The sequence below is a fragment of the Benincasa hispida genome, unplaced genomic scaffold (genome assembly GCF_027475165.1).
Source record: "Benincasa hispida cultivar pf3 unplaced genomic scaffold, pf3_genome.v1.1 HicScf153, whole genome shotgun sequence".
Lineage (NCBI taxonomy): Eukaryota > Viridiplantae > Streptophyta > Magnoliopsida > Cucurbitales > Cucurbitaceae > Benincasa > Benincasa hispida.
This window is the reverse complement of record NW_028325887.1, coordinates 4,333-29,386: the sequence shown is the minus strand read 5'-3', so window position 1 is coordinate 29,386 and position 25,054 is coordinate 4,333. Positions and strand designations below refer to the sequence as shown.

At 37.2% G+C, this 25,054-nt stretch overlaps 1 non-coding gene across 1 annotated transcript; it reads left to right on the top strand.

Annotated features, from left to right (window-relative positions):
• The first annotated feature begins 17,421 nt into the window (after positions 1–17,421).
• LOC150031010 (small nucleolar RNA R71) lies at positions 17,422–17,528 on the top strand. The gene has a single exon (XR_016526278.1). It is a non-coding gene; the product is annotated as a small nucleolar RNA R71 (small nucleolar RNA).
• Positions 17,529–25,054: the final 7,526 nt, after the last annotated feature.

Genomic DNA, 25,054 nt, shown 5'->3' with positions numbered 1-25,054 from the left:
CATTATTTTACACATTCTCTTTGTTGAGTTTAAAAAGATAAAATCGATAAATTAAGTTTTCCACTTAATTTAACGATCTAGCAGAGCTTTAATGTTAAGAAGGTTAGGGTGTAAGGGGATATCACAAAGGGATATGGAACTAGAGCCTAGAAATAGGACTATCACATCACCTTAGAAAAAAGAATGTCATAGGATAAAGAAACTAAACTTGAAATAATCTAAGATCCAACTAACCATGGAAATATTAAGCATTAACTACTTAAACCTCCTAAAGGAACTTGACACAAGACCAAATAGGTGTGGATTTCTGTTCATGTGTAATTCATTGTTAAGGTAACTTTCAGCCCCAAGCTTCTTACCAGATTGATCAAACTCATTAGTTAGCTTCTTGAATTCATCTAAGTTCTCATTTAGAGTCTTAGAATGATTCATCTTGAAAGAGAAAAGTCTTTCCCTAACATAGAGTTTGCTAGGCAAGTCTTTCTTGTCATAAAGAACCACTTCTCCTAAATTTCAAATGTTGTGTTTCCATTGATCACTTTTCTTAGAACACTATCTGAGATGTTAAGAATAAGAGTTCCATATGTGATTTCCTCCCTATTTTCTTTGTCTCGGGCACTGATTGAAATGGGTAAGGTTTTTGGATCTACGAGTGCCTTCAAAGTCTTTTGGGAACTCAAGATTGTCTTGATTCGTTTTGCCCGAATAGTGAAGTCTTCTTCTCCATTAAACTTCTCTATTTCAAATATTGCAGTCGCCATGATAGAATCTTGAAGAAAACACCTACACTCTGATACTACTTGATAATGTTTGAGAAATTAGAATGTACCACTCATGGCCAATGCATGTACTTCACATGTGTGAAAGAAAAGAAACCACTTGCATTCCAACAGTTAACACATTTCACACTCAATTTATTTTAGACAGACAACACAAAATTACTCTTTCATTCTTTCATTTTCTTCCTGCAAAATGAAGTGCAGAATTATATAAAAACAGTAATTGTTGTAACTATTTAACAGATATTAACTAACTCTATTTTAATCGATTTGGACAAGGAGCTAGAGATTTTGGTTCATCTTCTTAACAAACTCCCATCCTACATTATAAATTATCCACTCATATGGGTGATTATGAAATTTTGTGTTACTCTAAAAAACTAATATATCATTCATCGCATTTGCCTCTAATTTTCCTAACCTTTATAGATCCATCTTCATCTAATGTCTACATTGACCTCCAAAATGACCTTCTTGTAGCTATAATAACATTCAATCTCTTTATTCCTTTTTATCCTACTACTAGGTTATTTTTCATTGTATTCAACTTTATATTTGCCCTTGTTATAACTATAAATGTTGATCCTAGTATAGGTTCTTTGAAACAACCCTTCCTATGAAGAATTTCTTTAGCAATAGTTGCATCATAGTTCTCTAAAATTTCTAAGTCTTGTTACTAAATAAATTACACACTAGTGTCTTCATCATTTTCAAGTGATCGACCAAATGCGTATGAATGTTAAATTGAAGATGGTTTTGGTATTGCCCAAAGTCTTTAAGTAAATTGAAGGATCAAATTCCCAATACAGAAGCGATTGATCATCTTTGTGTCAGTGAATTTGTTTTTGGAACAAAACTTAAAACATAGAAACACAAAACAAAAAGGATAAATAGTAACATATAGCCTAAGCATGCTTCTAATTAAATTATTGAGAGGAAACGAGGATGAAAAACTTACCCTTGAAGAAAAACACCTCTTCTCGTTTCCTCTCACAAACAAACTCCTTTGTATCATGAACACTTCTTCACGAAAAAAGTGAAAGACAATATCTCTTGGACACCACCACCAAGTGACTTTCTCATTATTCTCAATGTGAAAATCAAGGAGTTGTGGACTCTTCTTGTTAATTTTGGTGAGGGAGAAGGGAGTATCTTTTAGAGAGAATTTTTACAGTGAGGAAGAAGATGCCGAGAGTTTTCACATATATTCATCCAACCACCAAAACTCAGTGATTTTGTTTATGGGAGAGATGAGGGAAGTTATTTCCATAACTCCCATTATCATGTAAGGAGTTATTTTACATTTTGATTATATTAAAATAATATAATTAAAAAATCTTATACTATATGCCATATAATATAATCATATATTGTATAAACTAACTTTATATTTCATATTATCTATAGTTTTAATATGATTCATATTCATATTAATTTTAACCTAGTTTTTATATGAATCTCATTCATATAATTAAAATTTAAATCATATTCAAATATTAATTTAAACCAATAGTTTTTATCTTTCTCATTTAACTTTATAATGTATCCATATACATTATATCGGTTGCATCTTCTACATTTAATTTTCTTTAATTAATTTGAACAATTCAAATTAATCCAAAATTAATTGATTCTCATTTAATACTTATTGAGCTAGAAAGGGGGCCTTATGAAACTACAAATTAGAAGCTTCAATGATACGAGATTAATTAATTAAAAATTTTTAATTAAAATAATCGACATTCATCAACCGTCGATTACTCCATTAAAGACCGACAACTTCACGCTTCACACTGTAGATATATTTATGTGTCCATTGGATATAATCAATCAACATTAAGTTGACCCTCCAAGAATTGCTCGTAACTATAGTCGGGCCAAAATTACCACTTTACCTCTGTAGTTTCCTCTACCTTCTTAAGTACCATTGATCGCTCTAATAAACAATTAATTTATCTACTTACCCTAACAACGAGAATCAACCCTTAAGGAAGCAATTTATCTACTTACCCTAATAACGTCAAGGAGTGAATTTCTTATTGTGTAGTTGTGTTCCCAGCTACCCAATTGGACTAATCCCCAAAATAGTAGGCATATTGAATCGATGAATCAGCCACTCTCACCTATACAGATCAAAGGATCAACCTTATAAGTAGAAGTTCACAACTCACGCAGGATTAAAGTCAAGTCATCTATGGTCATCCTAGTGAAATGTAAGTCTCTTCAAGTAGCGGTGTTATAAAGAGAGACTAATCATTCCGTCGTCCGATCTTATACAAAATCTTTGTACAGGATACACCCACTCACATGTCTCCACATGAACGGTCTTATAATACTTTATTTTATTAAATAAATAATTTATTGTACACATAATTACAAACTAAGAAACCACGAGATTTAGGGCATCAAGCTCAAAAATCTCCAACTTCTCCTAAAGTTAGTGAGGTGTACAAATACAAAGTAAAAATAAAGTACAGTAGATAAAACAATAAACTAGGGCATACATTATGTGCCTAGTAACACCTCTCACTTGACCTAGACCAGATGATGCATGGATTCAGACTGTCCAGATACTCTCAAATACTTTAGTCGTGAGAGCCTTTGTGACCGGCAACATTGTACTCCAAAGCAATCTTCGTGACAATCACATCCTTTTGATGCACAATCTCTCAGATAAAATGATATTTGCACTTAATGTGAGCTCCCTGGAATTAGCTACAACACCACTATTATCACAATAAAGAGTGATGGCCTTTGACATTTCAGAAACAACTTCCAAATCTGTCAAAAATGTTCTAAGCCATACAACCCCCTTGGCAGCTTCACAAGCCACTACATACTCTGTCTCCATGGTAGAGTCAGCATTACAACCTTGTTGTGTGCTTCTCTAGACTATAGCTCCTCTGTTAAGAGTGAGCATTGCTCTTGACGTGGATTTTCTAGAATTTCTATCAGTCTAAAAATTAGGTTCGGTGTCCTAAAAGGATCAAATCCGTAGCTTCATACATAAGCATGTAGTCCTTCGGTCTTCAAAGATACTTGAAGATGATTTTAATTGCTGTCCAGTGATCTAATTCTAGATTGGACTGATATCTATTGAAAATCTCCGCTGTATAGCAAATGTTAGGTCTAGTACATAAGATTGCATAAATAACGCTTCCAACAGCTAAAGCATAAGGGATCTGTCTCATTTCCTCAACTTCTAAAGGTGTCTTAGGACACTGTTTCTTAGATAATACAATTTGATAGCAGTATAAAAGTAGGTTACATGGTTAAGAGGAGTCAAACCGTCAGAAAGCAAGAACCAAGCTCTATTGTTGAGTTTGGTGGTTTCATGTTCCGTCCTAGAAGCAAAGAAGTTCAAAATGCAAGGTGTCCAATGTTCCCAAAAGTGAAGTGGAGCTTATCATAAAGTGCCAATTACGGAGTGAGTCACTAGAGAGAAAGTTGCACATCAGTGACCTGTTGATGTGAAGTGGTCAAAGACTGAGTGCTAGAAGAGAAAGTGAGAGAAAGAAAAGTGGCAAGATATTGTTGGACGTCAAATGGGGCAATGTTAGAAAAGAAAGAGAATTTATGTACATCTGCTCGCCTTGAGTTCAATAAGCCAAAGAGTGCTCTTAAAGAGTGGCAAAGAGAAGATCAAGGAGAAGTCTTAGAAGTGACATTCACTTGCCTCGATTACTTTATAAGCCAAAAATTATGCGTTCAAGCATGTCTGTTATTGTTTATGTGAGAAACGAAGCTAAGGGAGATGGGTTGGGTGAGGCCTACACCTTAATCCTCTTCAAGACAGTTCAGATGGTCACTTTTGAGGTAGAGAAAAGTCTGGATGACGTTTGCAAGTCAAGAAGAAGTAGAGTGGAAATCATTGGGTTAGCATTGGCAGTGTCAGTGTTGACCTCTTCGGAAAACTATAAGCAGAGATGAGACGATCAAAGTAGAAGCCTAAAGGAGGCAAGATGACATCTATGCCCTCTAAGAGAAAAGAGCAAGGGGTTGAGCCATGTCCAAGAAGTGCCTATAGTGCATGGGAAATAAAAGAAATAAGCAGAAGGTGAACCAGGTAGGGTGTCTTCGAAAGAGCCATTGTTGTCAGAGGGACAGTGCTAGTGGTTATAAGTAGAAAAGCTGAAAGCTAGAGAGATAGATTCTTGGCTTCACAAGAGAAAAGTGAAGCAACCAAAAATAACTCATGTGCAAGAGTGTCAATCTGACAAACCAAGTGAGTGAAGAAGAGAAAGCGTACAACGAGTTTCAGTTTGAACCGACCTTGCAACTTATTTGCCACAACAAGTGGCCTAGTAACAAAAGTTGACTCGAAGGGGAGGAGTCATATTTGAAAAAGAGAAAAGGACGAAGAGCTTACTATCTCAGCATGAAATTCAGTTTGTCAGTTGTTCAAAGAACAAAAAAAGTTAAACCTAAGTGTGCTTGAAGGGATCTATCAAATGAATACAAAGATTTCTCGAAGACTTGGGTCTACTTGGTACACACATAACTAATAAAAACTAATTAAAGATCTATCAAATACCAAAAAAAAAAAAAATCCTTTAAATAGACACAAAGGGAAAAGATTAGTACACATCTAACTAATTATAACTAATTCTAAGCCCCCCTTCAAATAGATCCAAGAGGGAAGGGCTTTTCACACGTAAGCTAAAACAAAATTAAAAAGTAATACAATTGAAAAATACATAAGTTGGTTAAAATACCCCTATATTAAATCCTCTCCTCCCAAAGAAAACTCACCCAGGAGTTTATTTAGATAAAGTAAACTCCTCTGGGGCATAATAGGGAAATATATCAGCCATGTTGAAGGTGTTGCTGATATTTAATGAGGAAGGGAGCTCTACTTGGTATGCATTGTCTCCAAATTTTTGTAGTATTGTGAAAGGCCCATATTTCTTCTGTGAAATTTTGGAGTGATGGCCGGTAGGTAAACGAGATTTCTTAATATACACCATGACTAAGTCACCCAGGGAGAAGGTTGTTTGTCGATAATGCTTGTCAGCAACTTACTTACACTTGGAGTTGGTAGTAGTCAAATTAGCACTCGATCAATCATAAGATCAACTTATGGACTGAGATCAACAAAAGAAGGCAAATAGTAAGCTCAAAAGTTAAATGGGGAGGATGACTATACACAACATCAAAGGGACACTATCTTGTAGATCGATTTTGTATGTTATTATATGCAAATTCTACTTGTGGAATTGCAAGGTCTCACTTTCGAGGTTGATTGTTGCTTAAGCAACGAAGAAGATTGCCCAACGTTCTATTAGTAATCTTTGTCTGGCTATCCATTTGTGGATGACTAGTTGAGCTCAATTTTACTCTTATGCTTAGTTTTTTTCCATAGGCTATTCCAAAAAAAACTAATGAATTTTACATCTCTATCCAATACTATTGTCTTAGGGATTCCATGAAGTCGAACGACTTCTTTGAAGAATAAGTGAGCAATGTTAAGAACATCTGAAGTCTTTCAACAAGGTATAAAATGAGTCATCTTACTAAATCTATTAACAATGACAAATATAGATTCAAATCTACGTTGAATTCTAGGTAAGCCCGTGATGAAATCCATGGACAAATCTTCCCATATATTCGTAGGTATTATTAGAGGTATATAAAGGCCCACATTTTGATAATGTCCTTTTTATTTTTGGAAAAAAAGGCATCATTAACGAATTGTTAACATCTTTTTTTAATTGAGGGAAAAAATCTTTTTGACATAGCTAAGTAGATTTTGTCTCTCTCAAAGTGACCCGCTAGGCTATTTAAATGAGTTTCTAATAATAAATCCTCTCGAATAGAGCCTTGGGGAATTCATAGTAGGTTGCCTTTAAAGAGGAAACTATCCATAATATGGAAGTCTTTTATTTGCTATGTGGGATTGGCATATTTTCCAAATTATTCCAAAATCTGGTTCTAAATCATAACACTCGAGTAATATATCAAAGGCAGTGATAGACCCTTGTAACAAAGTTAATAAGGAGGATTTGTGGCTTAAAGCATTTGCGACTTTGTTAGAGGATCCAGATGTGTGTTTAATAACAAAGTTGAATTTTTTTAGTGAAAAATATCCATCTAGCTACTAATTTTCTTTTGAGAATTTATGAACATGAGGTAATAATGGTATGTTGGCAGGATAAATTCCTTGCTAATAAGGTAATGCTCCCAATATTTTAAGGCCCTAAATAAAGTATACAATTCTTCCTCATATATTGTCCATTTTTTAGCTAATACGATGCCTATTCCTATGCAACAAGCATCAATAGATATTTGGAAAGGTTGGAGAAAGCGGGTAAGGCAAAGACTATTGGAGAGGTGAGGTGAGCTTGAGTTTTAATGTATTGAAGCCAATGTTCTTCTTTTGGTGGTGGTGGTGGTGGTGTGGGTGTGAGTGTTGGACATCTTTAATCGTAGACGGTGTTTGCCAGCTTTTGATAGCTTCAATTTTTGTTGGATCTGCTTGTATTCCCCTTGAATTGATCACAAGTCCTAAAAATGATATTTTATTAGTGAAGAAAACACATTTCTTAGTATTAATAACTACATTATCAGTGACTAAAGTAGAGAAAACTTCCTATAAGTGAATGAAGGGGTTGTCTATTGTTTTGGTGTAGATGAGGATATCATCGAAGAAAATGACCATAAATTTGTTAATGTATGGAAGGAAAATCTGATTCATTAGCCGCATGAAGGTGCTTGGGGCATTTGAGATGTCAAATGGTATCACCATCCACTCAAATAGTCCTTCATTGGTTTTGAAAGTTGTCTTCCATTCGTCCCCTTCTCAAATTCTTATTTGATGATAGCCACTATGGAGGTCTAGCTTGGAAAATATTCTTGATCTAGCTAGCTAGTCTAAAAGGTCACTAATTCGAGGCATTGGGAACAGGTATTTAATGGTAATACAATTAATTTCTTTGCTATCAATACAAGGCCATAAACTACCATCTTTCTTAGGGGATAGCTAATGGAACGAACACATGCACAGCGAAAAAAAAAAAAAAAAAGATCTAACGTACTCTAATTAGACTAATTACAAAGATAAGTATGCAAGCAATAAAACAAGAAAATGGGGGAAAAGAATGCAACCTTTGTAGTCTTTGAATCTTCTCCAAATCAGCTCCAATCTTCTCATGAACGGTTCCTAGACCACCATGAGAGTCTTCCCGACTATTCTCCAGCCTTAGAACGAGATGGTGGAATCTGGTGAGTGACTAATTTGGAGAGGAAAAAAAGCTAAAGCTTTGAGAGAAAAAATGGATGGGATTATCACATAATCTCATCAAAACCCACTAACAAATGTTGGATATTTTCACTAACTTGGTGAAAGTTTGACTTTCAAAGTCCAAAGTCAACAAATTTGACTTTTTAATTTTCAAAAGTCAAAAGTCAACAATTTGACTTTTAATGCAATTTTGACCAATTCCATTTAATTTCAAAATTAATTATAATAATCAATTTTAAAATTTAATTAATTTAATTTAATATTAAATCCAACACTAAATCCCAATTTATATGAATCCCTATTCATAATCTTGATATTTAAATCTTATTTAAATATCTCTTATTCTCTCTCTTTATGTTTAATTCACAATTAAACATTAGGTTAAATATATCGTATATATTTAACGTTTTTCTCCAAAAATTGAATTTGAACATTTCAAATTCGTTCATCAAATAGTTCCAAGGTTTAGTCTGATATGAGCTAGTAGGGGGACTTCATGGACCTACAGATCATGGGCTCTAACAATCCGCGATTAACCATCTATACTCTTTAACCTATCTAACTACCATTCGTTAACTATCGGGTCACTCCATTAAAGCCCAGTAGTTGCACTCCTCTCACTGTAGATATATTATGTCCACTCAATATAACCATGATTAGTGAGTTAACCTTTCACATGTTGTTCATAATAACGGTTAGGTCAAAAGCTATTTTACCTCCGAGATTACATCTTGCTCCTTAAGTCCCACTTCCTATAATGAATAATTAGTTTGTGATCAAATCACTAAACCGAGTCCCTCTTGGGTGAATAAGAGGGTGGGGCCCCTTATTCAAGACCCATAGTCGGCACTTAAGTGAACAACCTCTTTACTATCCCTAAAAGCTGGTAGGAGTGAATTCCATCTTGCACCCTATGTCCCCAGCTATCTACCCAGTCTTATCCCTAAAATGGGAGGCTTATTGAGCCAGCGTTGTTGAGCCAACCCTCACCCGTGTAAATCTAAGGATAATCCCAAATAATCAGGAGCTCATAGTTAGCTCAGGATTAAGGTTAAGTTACCTAGGTCATCGCTTTGAAATAGTCAGTCTTAAGCAGTAAACAACGTTATAAAGTAAGAGTGACTTAATTCTTGGTTCGATCTTATACAAACTCATTGCATAGGACGCTCCTACTCCTTATGTCAATATATGAACGAATTAGGATCATTTCATTTGTTGCATTTTACAACAAATTGTAACAACTATATAGTGGGCTGCATCCAAAAGTGTTACCAGAATAAGGTATCCAGCCTTATTCGTATACTATAGACCATTTTGGCTATTTACTAAACTTGATCAACTCATATGTCTGCATATAAAGTTCATGCATTCATATAATAGCCATGGATCTTTAGTTTATTGGATTTAAACTTTACAAGTGCAATTCACATATTCAATAACAATTTTATTGAATAAACATCAATAACATCTTTATTGATAATAAAATATGTTTAACATTACAAACTACGAGTTTTAGGACATACAACCTAACAATAGCAATGCTAAGACAACACGCGGGCTAAGGCTTGGTCGGATGTGCTATTTGCATAAGAGGTCCTGAATGGTTTCATGAAGTGCTTGATACTCTCTCGGACTCATTTTGTAGTGTGCTAGGTGGAGGAGGGTGGCACCTGGAATGAAGTCAATGTTGTGTAGAATGTCCCTTAAATGGGGTAGACCATCAGGAATTTTTGTTAAATTAGGGAATTGGTCTAATGATGCTTAGATTTATGAAGTGTGGAAAATATGTATGATATGTGTTGATGGATAGCGTTGTGCACTCAAGTTTCCCCAGCGGAATCTAAGTGTAAATTCCTTTGAGTTTCCTGGTAAGTCCAGTGTCGAACACAGGGACTTGTGAAAATAGTTACGTTGGAGATTTTTATGAAACTTGTGGTAACCAGTGAATAAATAAAGTGTTGGGTTGTTGTTGCGTTAATGAAAATAATAACGAATATGGAAGAGTATGAAAAGAGTTAGTAAACGGGAAGTATGATGAATGTGCAGTGAACGAGTTGAGAATGGTTTCGGCTAACACTCACTAGGATGCGTTCAGGCCTTGCGATCATGCAACATGCATACGATAGTAAACCGCCTCTCGGCACGAATGCCACGGCTTCTAAGGCTAAAACGCATGCGATAAATATGCGATAGGTCTACAGGGTTTACACATAAACCTTTATCTTTATTTATGCGATGATAACATGACATTCACACAAATATGCAACCACATAGTATCATTCTTATTCCTAGGATGCATGCGATGCAAGTTGACAAATAGGGCTTATCTCTAAGTCCCCATCTCTTGTTTATGCAAGCCTAATCTTGCTCTTTCGAGTCCAGATTCTAACCTAGCTCTCTCGAGACATTAGGTTCTTTCTTTAGATTCTCTCTCGAGTAACTCTAAAGGTTAATTTGCGCAACATAAAACAAGACAATCGCAAGCAATGAACTTCCTAGATCATGTTAGCTTAGTTTCTCTCAACCCATTCAACTAGTTTAGCTACTCATGCGTATTAAGAGAGTGAGCAGATGTAGAAATAGAACTTCCATTGAATAGATATAAGATGAAGTAAAGATTAACAATGTAAGTATAGTAAAGAGCCTGGAGCAATTTCTTGCCACCAGGCGTTACACTATTCTACTCGTGCTCTAAAGATATTCTCGCTTTCGCGAGAGTCAACCCGCTCTCTGCTCTTACGCCCCAAGGTTCTCTCTCGAGCTGCCTTGGATGATCTCCGGCCTCACCACTCTTCTCTAGCTCCACCGTAAAATGGAAAAGAAAACTACGAACAGAGGTGTGAACTTGTAAATTGATGTGAAGTAATCGACTACTTAACCTCTTCTCTGAAGAATGCACTTGGTATTTATAGAGCATCAAAGATGAAAGGCGGCTTCTCTCTCCTGGTTGTACAGATGGGACAACTTTAATTCCTAACTGATGCACCGGATAATTGTCACCGATAAAGCTGGATGTACTTTGTGACCATTATCGGCTGTCAACTTAAATTGGATCTGACTGTCGCCAGCTTTCTGTCCCATCGATCTTAATTGTCCTTTCGTCTAGATGTGTCTACCATGTTGCAGTGATTCTTCTTGGGTGAATGTTTGCGAGCACGATCAACGCAAAGTCTTGTGGTGAATTTGCGCTCGACCAATGTATTCCTATGATCGCATTCTTTGCATTGCGTTAACGCATTATTCTGTATAAAATATAAAGTCAACTGCTCTAATGCCAGGACGCATGCGACCGCAATATAATAGAATTTATGCTTAATGGACGCAATTTAACATATTTCATCAATGCAATCCAACATTGTTTATGGATTTAGCATTATGATAACGTGCATTTCTGCACGCTATCACACCCCCAAATTTAAACAATGCTTGTCCTCAAGCATAATCTAAAGATTCCTTTAGCAAGTTAGCCACAAATTTCTTTCCTTAGATATCTCAAGGATACTTCGTTCAAATCCTATATGCCAGAATTTCCTTAAGTCTTATTCAAATCTCTTCCTAAAATGCTTCTAAGACTTAAGAATTGCAAGCTTAACTTTCAAAAGGACTTTGTTGAATTCTGGAACATCGCATGATTTATTTCAAAAAGAAAATTTTCTATCGGGGTGTCAAATGAATTATCCTTGCACAAAAAAATTTCTTCATTGCTATTTTTTTCTAACCTTGCGCTGATCCGAGTGCCTTGCTTCTTTTTGGCTTGCCCCCACGGGTGTCATGCGGACATCCAACTACGAGCAATGTACTCTTCCTCAGACTAAACTCATACTAATTTGGCAGTGGAGTTGCGGTCATTTATTTATGCGTTGATCTTGGAAATTTACTATCATTTTGGCTTGCCCCCACCTGTGTCATGCAGACATCCAACTACGGGTAAGTGCCTTTCACAATTTAACTATTATCAATCATGGGTTTCCCATTGTGTTGACAGTGGAGTTGTTATTCTAAAAAAATCATCTTTTTTTTTTTTTGTAGCAAGGTCGAAAACAAATACCCCACCCCCAAAATTAAAATGCAGGACTGTCCTCATTGTCAAAAGATTAACATAAGTCATGCGATGGTCAAAAAATGTGTTGTAAAGAGAGTTTGAAAGAAAGTTAGCAAACCCCTAACTTCGAGAAATATTTCATGAGGTGAATATCCTAAGATTTACGTTGACTCTAGTATATACAAAAGAGATAGAAGCATATTTTTCATCATTGAAATCATACTTGGCAAAGAACAAAATGCGGTAAACTACTAAAGTTATCTACTGGTGATATGATTGTGGTAATCAAGAAGGATGCGGTGATAAAACTTTGAAAAATAATATGCAATGTGGTAGCGCAAAATTTGAAGTCAAGATAAGGAAGAGTACACCCCTAAATTTAGCGATGTCGCCCTGATTGTATTGGCGCATCCATCTTGCGGTGATGGAATAAGATAAGTGTTTCTTCGCGCACCTCGATCATTGTAAGGAAAACAAAGAGATGGTCAAATTATTTTAAACGAAAGAAAAGGTTTTTTTTTCATAGAAATAGTACTAAAAAATGAAAAGATAGCTGAAAAGATAGTGAAGATTCTGAGTAGTGGAGAAAAGAGTTGAAGACTTGAAGTTTTCCAAAGCTTACGTCCCTGAGAAATTGCGATCATTTGACAATTCAGGGACCACCTACTTTCTTCTTTATTCAAAGTTTCTTAGTTCCATGGACTCGACTTGGCGATGCCAGTCTTTTTCATGGTATGCCTTTACCCGCTGCCTATTGACTTTGAATATGTTGGTATCGTCATCATTTGATAATTCCACCGCGCCATGCGGGAGTACTTGTCAAATTATGAACAGTCTAGACCAATAAGACTTTAGCTTTCCTGGGAAGAGTCGCAGACGTGAATTGAAAAGCAAGACCTTCTGCCCGACTTGGAGGTTCTTGCCGCATATGCATTGATCATGCCAGCGCTTTGTGCGTTCCTTATAAATTTTCGCATTTTCATATGCGTTGTTCCTTCATTCTTCTAGCTCGACCAATTGCATTTTCCGCGCTTCCCCTGCTTCCATTAAATCGAAATTCAGTTTCTTGACCACCCACAATGTTTTATATTCCAGCTCCAAAGGCAAGTGACACGCCTTGCCGAATACCAACACATAAGGGGACATACCTATAGGTGTTTTAAATGCGGTCCGGTATGCCCATAACGCATCATCAAGCTTCATTGCCCAATATTTCTGCGAAGGTTTGACTACCTTCTCAAGTATCAATTTAATTTCCCGATTGGACACTTCAGCTTGGCTATTTGTTTGCGGATGGTATGCGGTGGCCACTTTGCAGAGGATGTTGTACTTGCGCAGCAGCTCCTTTATACTGTGGTTGACAAAGTGTGATCCTTCATCACTTATGATGGCACAGGGAGTGCCAAAACACATGAAAATATTTTTCTTCAGGAAATGGAAGACTACTGTCGCATCATTTGCGGCGCATGCAATTGCCTTTACCCATTTGGAGACATAGTCAACGGCTAATAGAATATAGTGCTTACCGTTTGAAGGAGGGAATGGTTCTATGAAATCAATCTCCCATACGTCGAATAGTTCCAACTCCAAGATAGTATTCATCGGCATTGCGTTCTTCCATGAAATGTTGCCAGTGCGCTGATACCGATCACATTTCATTGTGTAGTCAGCAGCGTCCTTAAATAACGAAGACCAGAAGAATCCACTTTGTAAAACTTTGGCTGCAGTACGTTGTCCTCCAAAGTGCCCTTCATAAGGCGAATCGTTGCATTGTTGTGCAGCATCTGGTACGCATAATTGGATGATTTGGTCTGCACCTCTTTTATACAGATTCGGCTCATCCCAATAGTAGTGTCTGCATTCATTTTTGAGCTTCTTTCGTTGATCGTAAGTGTAATCTTCAGGGAATTGTTCATATACCAAATAATTTCGATGTCTGCATACAAGGATAGTTCTTCTATGCGAAATAGCTGCTCATCCGGAAACATGGCACTTTAGATTTATTGCGGTCAACCTTGGGATTTTCTAGTATGGACAAGTGATCTGCAACTTGATTCTCTATCCCTTTTCGATCAATTATCTCGATATCAAATTCTTGAAGGAGGAGAACCCATCTGATCAAGCTCGGCTTTGCGTCCCTCTTTGTCATCAAATATTTGATTGTCGAGTGATCAGTATGAATGAGTACCTTGGTTCCCAACAAGTATGCCCGAAATTTTTCCAACGCAAAAATCACAGCCAGGAGCTCTTTTTCAGTGGTGGTATAATTAATTTGAGCAGGCTTCAGAGTTTTACTCGCATATGTGATGGGCTGCAAAATTGTTTTCTTCTTTTGTGCTAGTGCGGCTCCCATCGCATATCTACTTGCGTCGCATATGATTTCGAACAACAGTGTCCAATCCGGCGCAATTAAGACGGGTGCGTCAATCAACGCATCCTTTAAAATTTGAAATCCATTGAGGCAATTATTGTCAAATTCAAACTTTCACCCTGCCTCTAGTAACACACTCAATGGTCTTGCTATCTTATAAAAGTCTTTAATGAATCGTCTGTAGATCCAGCATGCCCCAAGAAGCTTCGCACTACCTTCACGTTGGTTGGAGGTGGAAGCTTTTCAATTGCATCAATCTTTGCTTTGTCCACCTCCAACCCTTCTCAAGAGACCTTGTGTCCCAACACTATAACCTTTGTCACCATGAAGTGACATTTTTCCCAGTTGAGTACCAAGTTCGTCTCTTCACATCTTTTCAGAATTTTTTCTAGATTGGCTAGGCAAACTTCATAAGTGTTCCCATAAACGGATAAGTCTTCCATAAATATTTCTACTGAGTCCTCGAGATAATCTGAAAAGATCGCCATCATGCACCTCTGGAACGTGCTTGGCACATTGCAGAGGTCAAACGGCATGCGACGAAAAGCGAATGTCCCATATGGGCAGGTGAATGTGGTCTTGTCTTGGTCTTCAGGAGCTATCATGATCTGGTTGTACCTGGTGTATCCATCCAAGAAACAGTAAAAATCATTCCCTGCTAATTTGTCTAGCATTTGATCGATGAACGACAGAGGGAAGTGATCTTTCTTTATGGCCGCATTCAATTTGCAATAGTCCATATAGATGCGCCATCCAGTGATGGTTCTCTATGGTATTAATTCATTTTTCTCATTGGGGACTACCATCATTCCGCCCTTTTTCGGCACACATTGCACGGGGCTGACCCCACGTGCTATCTACAATGGGATAGATAGTGCCCGTATCCAGCCACTTGATAATCTCCTTTTTGACGACCTCTTTCATCGCAGGGTTAAGTCTGCGTTGATTTTCAATGGTTGCTTTGTGGTCGTTCTCAAGACGAATGTGATGCATGCAGTATGCGGGGCTAATTCCTCTGATATCAGTGAGCGTCCAGCCGATTGCTCGCACATACTTTTTGAGAATGCTCATCAACGCATTCTCATGATCTGCATTGAGCGCAGAGGAAATTATTACTGGAAACTTCTCATTCAGCCCCAGAAATGCGTACTTCAGATGTGTTGGTAGGGTTTTTAGTTAAAGGGTTGGTGGCTCCACGAGAGAAGGTTGCATTATTTTTCTTTTTTCCTTCGGCTCTTCTTCTTGCATTGCGATTGGTCCTTCTTCCTTGTTTGTTTTTGCTACGATCGCATTGCAGGCAGCTACAGATGCGTTGGCATCCTCTTCTTCATACTCTTCATCAGACTTTTCTTCTTCAATCAAATTCAAGCATCTTCCGAATCTAGCAGGTCTTCCTCATCAGGAAATTTCATGGCACGAATTATTTTAAATTTGAGCTTCTGTCTATTTATGCTCAAAGTGATCTCACCCTTGTGCACATCAATTTGAGCACGACCCGGAAAGGTCGCCCCAAAATGATGGGCACATCTTTATCGGCCTCATAATCCAGGATGATGAAGTCAGCTAGAAAAATAAATTTATCAATTGTGATCAGCATGTCCTTCACCTTACCCTCTGGATGAACTAGAGATTTTTCGGCCAGTTGGAGAGTCACGGATGTGGGCATAAGTTGCCCCACATTTAGTTGTGAAAGATTGATAGCAGCATCAAATTTATGTTGGCCCCCAAGTCACACAGGGCTTGCCCAATATAGAGTCCTTCTATGGAGCAAGGAATAATGAAGCTCCCAGGATCCATCATCTTCGGTTGCATAATATATTTGGAACTTTGCGTTAGTGCCACGGGGGCAAATTTTTCAGAGCCTCTTTTCTCGGTTACCATGTCCTTCAGAAACTTAGCGTAGGTAGGCATTTCCTCAATCGCTTCACTGAAAGGAATATTAACGTGTAATTGTTTCAGCATAGACATGAAGCGTTGGTACTGTACCTCTTCATTTTTCTTCTCCTTTAGCCTCTGAGGGAAAGGTGGTAACTAGACTTTCACGGTTCCCATTTCATTTGACTTTGAGGTTGACACAACCTAAGGTTCTATTGCTTCATTTTCTTTTTCTTCTTCTTGCATTGTCGCAATCTTAGGTTCAGTTGCGATGAAGGTTGATCTGTTCTGCTCCTTCTTTTCTCCCTCCACAGTCTTTCCACTGTGTAATGTCACAACCTGACATTAGTCCTTACCGGAACCCCCTAGGTTGCGTGGAAGCTCGGTTGAACTTGGCAGTGCCCCTTGCAGTCTACTTTTGAGCTCATTTGCAATCTGGCCCATTTGCAATTCAAGGTTGCGGATGGACGTAGCCTGACTTTGAAGCACCGTCTCATTTTTGTTTATATATTACTTCCATAGGCTTTCTAGGGAAGAAGATTGTAGTGGTTTTTGTGATCTACTTGCTTGGTTGCTCTATTGACCATTGCTGTGTTGAAAGAACCCTGGTGGCCCTTCTTTTTATGCCACATATTGAAAATTTTGTTGTTGATTCTTCCAAGCAAAGTTTGGGTGGTTTTTCCACCTGGGTTTGTAGGTGTTGGAAAAGAGGTTGTTCTTTACAAAATATACAGACTATGGGTTTTGTCGACAATCCTCCATCGCATGCCCATCACCGCAAGTCGCACACCTTGCGGTGTTTTGACTTATTGCATTGATTTGCCCACCTTGCGGTGTTGGGCTGCTGATCGTCATTCCTTGAATCAAATTCATCATTGCGGTCATTTGGTTTTGCAATGAAACAATAGCATCGTTATTTGCATCTGAATCTTTGAGTCTTAATCTCTAGTCGCTCTCCCTCAAATCTTCATTATTCTTGGAGATGCGATCCAGGATATTCTTCGCCTCATCATAAGTCTTGTCAAGCAGACCACCAGCTACTGCCGCATTGGCAGTGGTTTGCGAAGCAGGATTCAAACCATGGTAGAAAATTTCCATTTGAAGGCAATCTGGTAGCCCATTATGCGGACAATCTCGGACAAACCTTTTAAACCTCGCCTAGGCATCACTGAGCGATTCGTCCATATCTTGTTCAAAATTAGTAATAAGCTTTCTTTGTCTTGCATTTTCTGTAGGTGGGAAATACTTCTTCATAAACTTCTCCACCACCTGCTCCCAAGAAGTGATCTCTCCTAGTTCGAGCGAATAAGCCCATTTCCTAGCCTGATTACAGAGAGAAAATGGAAACAATGTTAGTCGAACCTCCTCAGCAGAGATGTTCAGGAACACAAAAGTATTGCAGATTTCAATAAAATTTTGGAGGTAGGCATGCGGATCTTCGCCATGCCTTCCTCCGAATTTTCCTCAAGCCTGGATCATCTGCAGCATCATCGGTTTCATCTGAAATCTACTTCCGTCTAAGGCAGGCCTCATGATTCCCAGAGAGAAATCATAGAGGTTTGGCGATGTATAGTCTCTAATAGGCCTATTGCGATCGTTTGCCAACAGAATTGGATTTTCCATGACATTGTTGTTGTTTGGTGCTTCATTCCTAGGCTGCTTCGCCATCTCTTCTTTATCGGATTTTTGTTTCTGTTGGTGTTCTCTCAGTCTCCTTCGCAATGTTCTCTCAATCTCCGGGTCATAGTTCGCCAGAGATTGAGAGTTCTACAAAGAATTCACAAAAATTACAGTTAACAACTATTTTGCCAAAGTCCCCGCAATGGCACCAAAAACTTGATGATTAGATTTATGAGGTGTGGAAAATATGGATGATATGTGTTAATGGATAGCGTTGTGCACTCAAGTTTCCCCAGCGGAATCCAAGTGTAAATTCCTCTAAGTTTCCTGGTAAGTCCAGGGTCGAACACAGGGACTTGTGAAAATAGTTGCATTGGAGATTTTTATGAAAACTTGCGATAACCAGTGAAATAAACAAGTGTTGGGTGGTTGTTGCATTGATGAAAATAATAATAAATGCGGTAGAGTTTGAAAAGAGTTGGTAAATGGGAAATATGATGAATATACGGTGAACGGGTTGAGAAGGGTTTCGGCTAACACTCCATAGGATGTGTTCATGCTTTGCGATCGTGCAACATGCATACAATAGTAAACCACCTCTCAGCGTGAATGCCACGACTTCTAAGGCTAGAACGCAGGCGATAAATATGCGATAAATCTACAGGGTTTACACATAAACCACTATCTCTATTTATGCGATGACAACATGACATTCACACAAATATGCGACCACATAATATCATTTGGTTCTTTCTTTAGATTCTCTCTCGAGTAACTCTAAAGTGGTAATTTGCACAACATAAAACAAGACAATTGCAAGCAATGAACTTCCTAGATCATGTTAGCTTAGTTCCTCTCAACCCATTCAACTAGTTTAGCTACTCATGTGTATTAAGAGAGTGAGAAGATATAGAATTAGAATTTCCATTGAATAGATATAAGATGAAGTACAAAATAACAATGCAAGTATAGTAAAGAGCCTGGAGCAATTTCTTGCCACCAGGCGTTACACTGTTCTACTCGTTCTTTAAAGATATTCTCGCTTTCGCGAGAGTCAACCCGCTCTCTGCTCTTACACCCCAAGGTTCTCTCTCGAGCCACCTTGGACAATCTCTGGCGTCACCACTCTTCTCTAGCTCCGCCGTAAAACGAAAAAGAAAACTATGAACAGAGGTGTGAACTTGTAAAGTGATGTGAAGTAATCGACTGCTTAACCCCTTCTCTGAAGAATGCACTTGGTATTTATAGGGCATCAAAGGTGAAAGGCGGCTTCTCTCTCCTGGTTGTACAGATGGGACAACTTTAATTCCTGACTGATGCGCAGGATAATTGTCACCGATAAAGCTGGATGTACTTTTTGACCGTTATCGGCTATCAACTTAATTTGGATCCGTCTACCGTCAGCTTTCTGTCCCATCGATCTTAATTGTCCTTTCGTCCGAATGCGCCCACCATGTTGCAGTGATTCTTCTTGGGTGAATGTTTGCGAGCACGATCAACGTAAAGTCTTGGGGTGAAGTTGCGCTCGACCAATGTATTCCTATGATCGCATTCTTTGCATTGCATTAACGCATTATTCTGCACAAAATATAAAGATCAATTGCTCTAATGCATTGGATGTATGCGACTGCAATATTATAGAATTTATGCTTAATGGATGCAATTTAACATATTTCATCAACGCAATCCAATATTGTTTAAGGATTTAGCACTATGATAACATGCATTTCTGCCCGTTATCATTAATATATGAATTTTACTTCACATCTTGTTGTTTTTGCTCGATTACTTATTTTGCTCAGTTTCATGTTTTATTTGCTTTACCACAAACCAATAAACTTAAAATCCCTGGTTATCTGTATGTAACTCAAGCATGTATGTGGTGACATACAAGTGGATCATGTCTTGAGTGATAACCAAAATGGTCTGTAGTATATGGATACATGAGGGAAACCTTATCCTGGTAACACTACGGATGTGGTCCACTTTGCGGAATAGTCATAAGTGTTGTGACTTGTCACAGATGGTCTGATCCTGATCATTCGTGTTGGGGACATGCGAGCGGGGACGTCCTATACAAAGAGTTTGTATAAGACCTAACCACGAAGTGTTAATGTCTCGTTATATAACACCATTCATGACAGAGACTTCACTTCACTAGGATGACCATAGGTAACATGACCTCAATCCTGAGTGAGTTGGGAGCTCCTGCCATTGAGGGCGGTTCTTTGATTTGTATGGGTGCGAGTGGCCAAGTCGCCGATTCAAACCTACTATTTTGAGGATTCGTCTGATTTAGGAGCTGAAAATAAGCTACACAAGATAGAATTCACTCCTTCCCTGAGGCAGGGGTAAGTAGATAGATAGCTCCCTTTAGGGCTGATTCCGGGGCTTGAACGATGTGGCGCCACACACCTTCTCTTGGCCTGAGAGGTGTTCACACATAGTTGGACTATGTTGTATTGTTCATTAGAGGAATCAGTGGTACTTAAGGAGTGAGATGTAACTACAGGGGCAAAACGGTAATTTGGCCCAGTTGTACTTACGAGCATCTGTGAATGGTCACGTACTCATGATTGGTTATATCGATAAGTTGGAGGAAGATATTTGTGGTACGAAGTGTTGAGTTCAACTGTTGGTCTTTAGTAGAATGTCTGATAGTTAACGAATGGTGGATCTCGTGGCTAAAGAGTTTAGTTAGCTATTCACGGACTGTTGAAGCTTCGAGCCACAGGTCCATTAGGTCCTCTGGGTAGCTTGGATAAAGTCGAGAACTAGTGTTTAGGTTAATTTGAAATGTTCAAATTCACAAGAGGAAGTTCGATTATATATGATATAATTGGACTGGTTAATTATATATGATATAATTGGCTAAATGTATGAGATACATTATTTTGGAGGAAATTAGATATAAATATGATTTATATCAAGTAGGGAAGAAAATACTATATTAGATATATGATATCAAACTATAGGATACAAATATAATATGATTATATTTATTAATTAAATTAATTGATTAATTATTTGATAATTAATAGATTAATCCACATTCGGATGTGGGAAGTGGGGTTGCGATAGTTATGGTAACCGGCGGATTAAAACAATGAAAATTGTTTTCATTTTAGTCAATCGTGCATTTGTATGATTACACGCCCAAAAGAATCTGTGAAAGTGATCGCGAGAGCCTATACGATAGAAGCTCGTTCGTCTAAACGATCGTTTGCCTCACGCTTTCTCTAAACGATCGTATACATTTTTCCTAAACGATCGTTAAGTTTTTCTTAAATGATCGTGTAGCTCTACTATGCGATAAGCATTTTCGCTATATAATAGCAGAGTTTGATCTCCCACTTGCTTATCGTCTACACGACACCTTCTTCTCCGTCCTCTACCAAACTCACCAAAGCCCACTCTTTGGGTTTTTGACGTCGAGGATACCTGGGTTTCTCTTGTGGTGGTGTCATCCCCGCTGCATTGTTCGTGTACGTTCGGATCGTGCTATTGCAGTCGACATACTCGTCGGGTGCCGGTAGATCGGTGGGAGTTTTCCGCAGCTGAGGGTTCAGACATATGAAGACAATCTTTATTTGGTATGAACCTTTTTCCTTGTTAATTATTGTATTCTGAGCATGCCGATAATGAGTTTAATATGCATAACTATATGTGTTCGTATGACGTTTATGTTTTGGTCACTATGAAATCGGAGCGATCTAAACCCGCTCATGGAACTCTTGGTATGAGAGCCTTCAGCAATCACATTGCATAGAAGAATGCCAACTCCTACTTGAGGATTGTAATGGATTTGGATGACACAAGTTGGAAAAACCCACAAAGATTTTCCAAATTTCTCAATTAAATTTAATTTTAATCAAATTGAATTTTAATATCAATTTTATTTTAAAATTGATTTAAAAAATTAAATGAATTTTCATTTAAAAATCAATTTTAATCTATTTTTTCCAAAAGAAATAGATTAAACAATATTGTTTTTCTAAATTTGAATTTTCAAAAAATTCAAATTTTCAACGTTAAATTTAATTGATTTAATTAATTAAACAATTTAATTAATTCTATTAATTTAATATCAAATATTAAATTAATTAAAAACGAATTCTACCATCATGAACCCCTATTCATGAAATTAATATTTAAATCATATTTAAATATTATCCAATTCTCCAATTTTGTTTAATTCCATAATTAAACGCGTAATTATATCGCATATAATTACTAATTCCCTTAATTCGAAATTTGAACATTTCAGATTAAACTCATCACGCTATTCTAAAGGTTTATTCCATTTGTGAGCTAGTAGGGGGACCTAATGAACCTAAAAATCATGGGCTCCAACGATCCGAGATTAACCAGCTAAACTCTTTAACCTAATTAACCAACATTCGTTAACTACCAGGTCACTCCACTAAAGCTCAGTAGTTGCATTCCCCTCACTGTAGATATATTGTGTCCACTCGATATAACCATGATTAGTAAGTTAACCCTTCATAGATTGTTCGTGATAATGGTTGGGTCAATAGCTGCTTTACTCCCGAGATTACCACTTGTTCCTTAAGTTTCACTAATCCTCTAATATAGTTTGTTTTAGATCCAAACATCAAACCGAGTTTATCTTGGGCCAAAGAGAGGTGGGGCTCCTTGTTCAAGACCTGGAGTCAGCATTTAAGGGAACAACCACTCTACTATCTCTAAAAGCGGGTAGGAGCAAATTCCATCTTGCACCCTATGTCCACAGCTATCTACCCGGTCTTACCCTTGAAATGGGAGGTTTATTGAGCCTGCCTATTGAGCCAACTCTCACCCATGCAAATCTAAGGATAATCTCGAACAAATAGGAGTTCATAGTTAGCTCAGGATTAAGGTTAATTTATCTAGGTCATCACTTTGAAATAGTCAGCCTTAAATAGTAAACAACGTTATAAAGTAAGAGTGACTTATTTCTTGGCCCGATCATATACAAACTCTTTATAGAGGATGCCTCCACTTCTTATTTCCCTATATGAACGAATCAGGACCACTTCATTAGTAGCACTTTACAACATTTGTAACATTTACAAAGTGGGTCGCATCTGATAGTGTTAACAGAATAAGGTATCCAACCTTATTCGTTTGCTATTGATCATGTTGGTTATTTACTCGAACCTAATCCACTCTTATGTCTCCACATTAAGTTCAAGTACTCATGTAATAGCCATCGAGCTTAAGTTTATTGGATTTATTTTTGAAACGAAATGAGCAATTCATATATTCAATAACTACTTTATTGAATCAATCTTCAATAACATCTTTATTCATTAACAGAATAAGTTTATTGTTTACAAACCATGATTTTTAGGACAGAAAACCCAACAATTATTGGATTTGATGTTGTTTGTTAGCGGTTTCTAGGGGTTATGTTTGAGATCAATATTTATAGTCAAAATGAGCTATAAAGGAACTAAATATGCCCAATGAGGTCAAAACCGAGCCAAGCATCGAAATGAGGAAAGAAAAGAGAGAAAAATAATGTTGCCAAGAAAATAGGTAGTGTTTTGGCGCTTGCAAGGCACTGCCTCGACCCTCAAGGCACAAGAGCACTCATTGGAAAGTGCCGCGGCGTTATGCTGTTTGAATGTGTTCAGCTACATGGAACGAAGATTGTGTTGCACCATTGCAATGGGCTGTTTATGGAAATTTTCCACACCATTTCGGAAAGTTTTGCCTACTTATTCTAGGATTTTTAGCTGGTCCACATCGAATATTGGAGTTTTTGAGGCATAGAGAGAGAATTTGAAGTAAAGTATAGAGTCTTCATGATGCTGGAGTGATCAGAGAACAGTGAAGGATCGATTCTACTATAGAAATGCAGCCAAAATGTTGGATAACTCTTATTTTCCATTTTGTATTCTTGAATTCTTTTGTATATTTTTGCATTCTAATGTTGATTCTATCTATAGAAGTCATGTTAAACTAAACATCTCATAGTTTTAGGAATAGATGAACTCTTTGGTTTAATTGTTAAACACTTTGCTCTGTTAATTTGCATTTACGCTTTCTAGCATGACTGTTCTTAATGTTTTTTAATGTTTGATCGATGTTTGAATGATTCCATGATTTCAATCTTTCTTGATCGATGTTTGAACGATTCCATGATTTCAATCTTTCTTGAACAAGTAGATTTTAGATTAGATCATCATATTAGACCATCATTTAAACATACTGAAAGTAGTCGAATAACGATGGAGATTACTGGTGAAGAGTTTTAATGTTTTGCATAATTAGTTTGTTTCTTGCGATTAGTAATTAGTAAGTAAAAGAAAGATTGTTTTCTAAAGATCAATTTGGATAAAAGACTTCTAGATTTAAATATTATGTTAATTACTTCAAGAGTCAAAACAATTGTATTTATAGATACCATTGATGATATCTATTTCCTAAAACATCTTTTTGTAAATAATCTTCGTATTCGATCACTTTTATTGCTTTCCTAGTTTAGTTTAGACTATGTTGCATTGAATTTGGTCCCTTAAATAAAATCGAAACGATATCTGAATAGCTAACAATTATCAATTAGATTCCCTGGGGAAGATACTCGGCCAAAGCCATTTAAATTATATTATTACTCGACACGTTTATTTGCACCACATCAACGACCTTAACCATCGGTCCTGGATATTTGATCGAATATCTTCCATGGATTTGGACAAGATCAGGATCATTATTTAGCATATTTGAGAGGTAAGGAATTTGGTGTTCCAGAGGTAGGTGGCAGATGTTGAGTCTAAATGTGCTGGATATTTGGTGCTCCAAAGGTAGCTGGATATTTGATCAAATATCTTCTCTCATGTTTGTCGTTGTTGTCAAAATGTGCTGGCACACTATGTCACACGTAGGTTTTGGAGGAGCGTGTGTCTTATATTCTTCAAACTCCTTATCCTTAGTAGTTTAGCTCTATGGTATCTTGTGAGATAATCATATAGATTCTTTGGGTATTTTGGCTTTTCGATTGTATTATTCTAAAATAAAATATCACAACAAAAATACTAAACTTTTAATTACTTACAAAACATAAGAAACAATTAAAAAAAATTACATGATACATATACAAATTTATCAGTATATCAAAATAA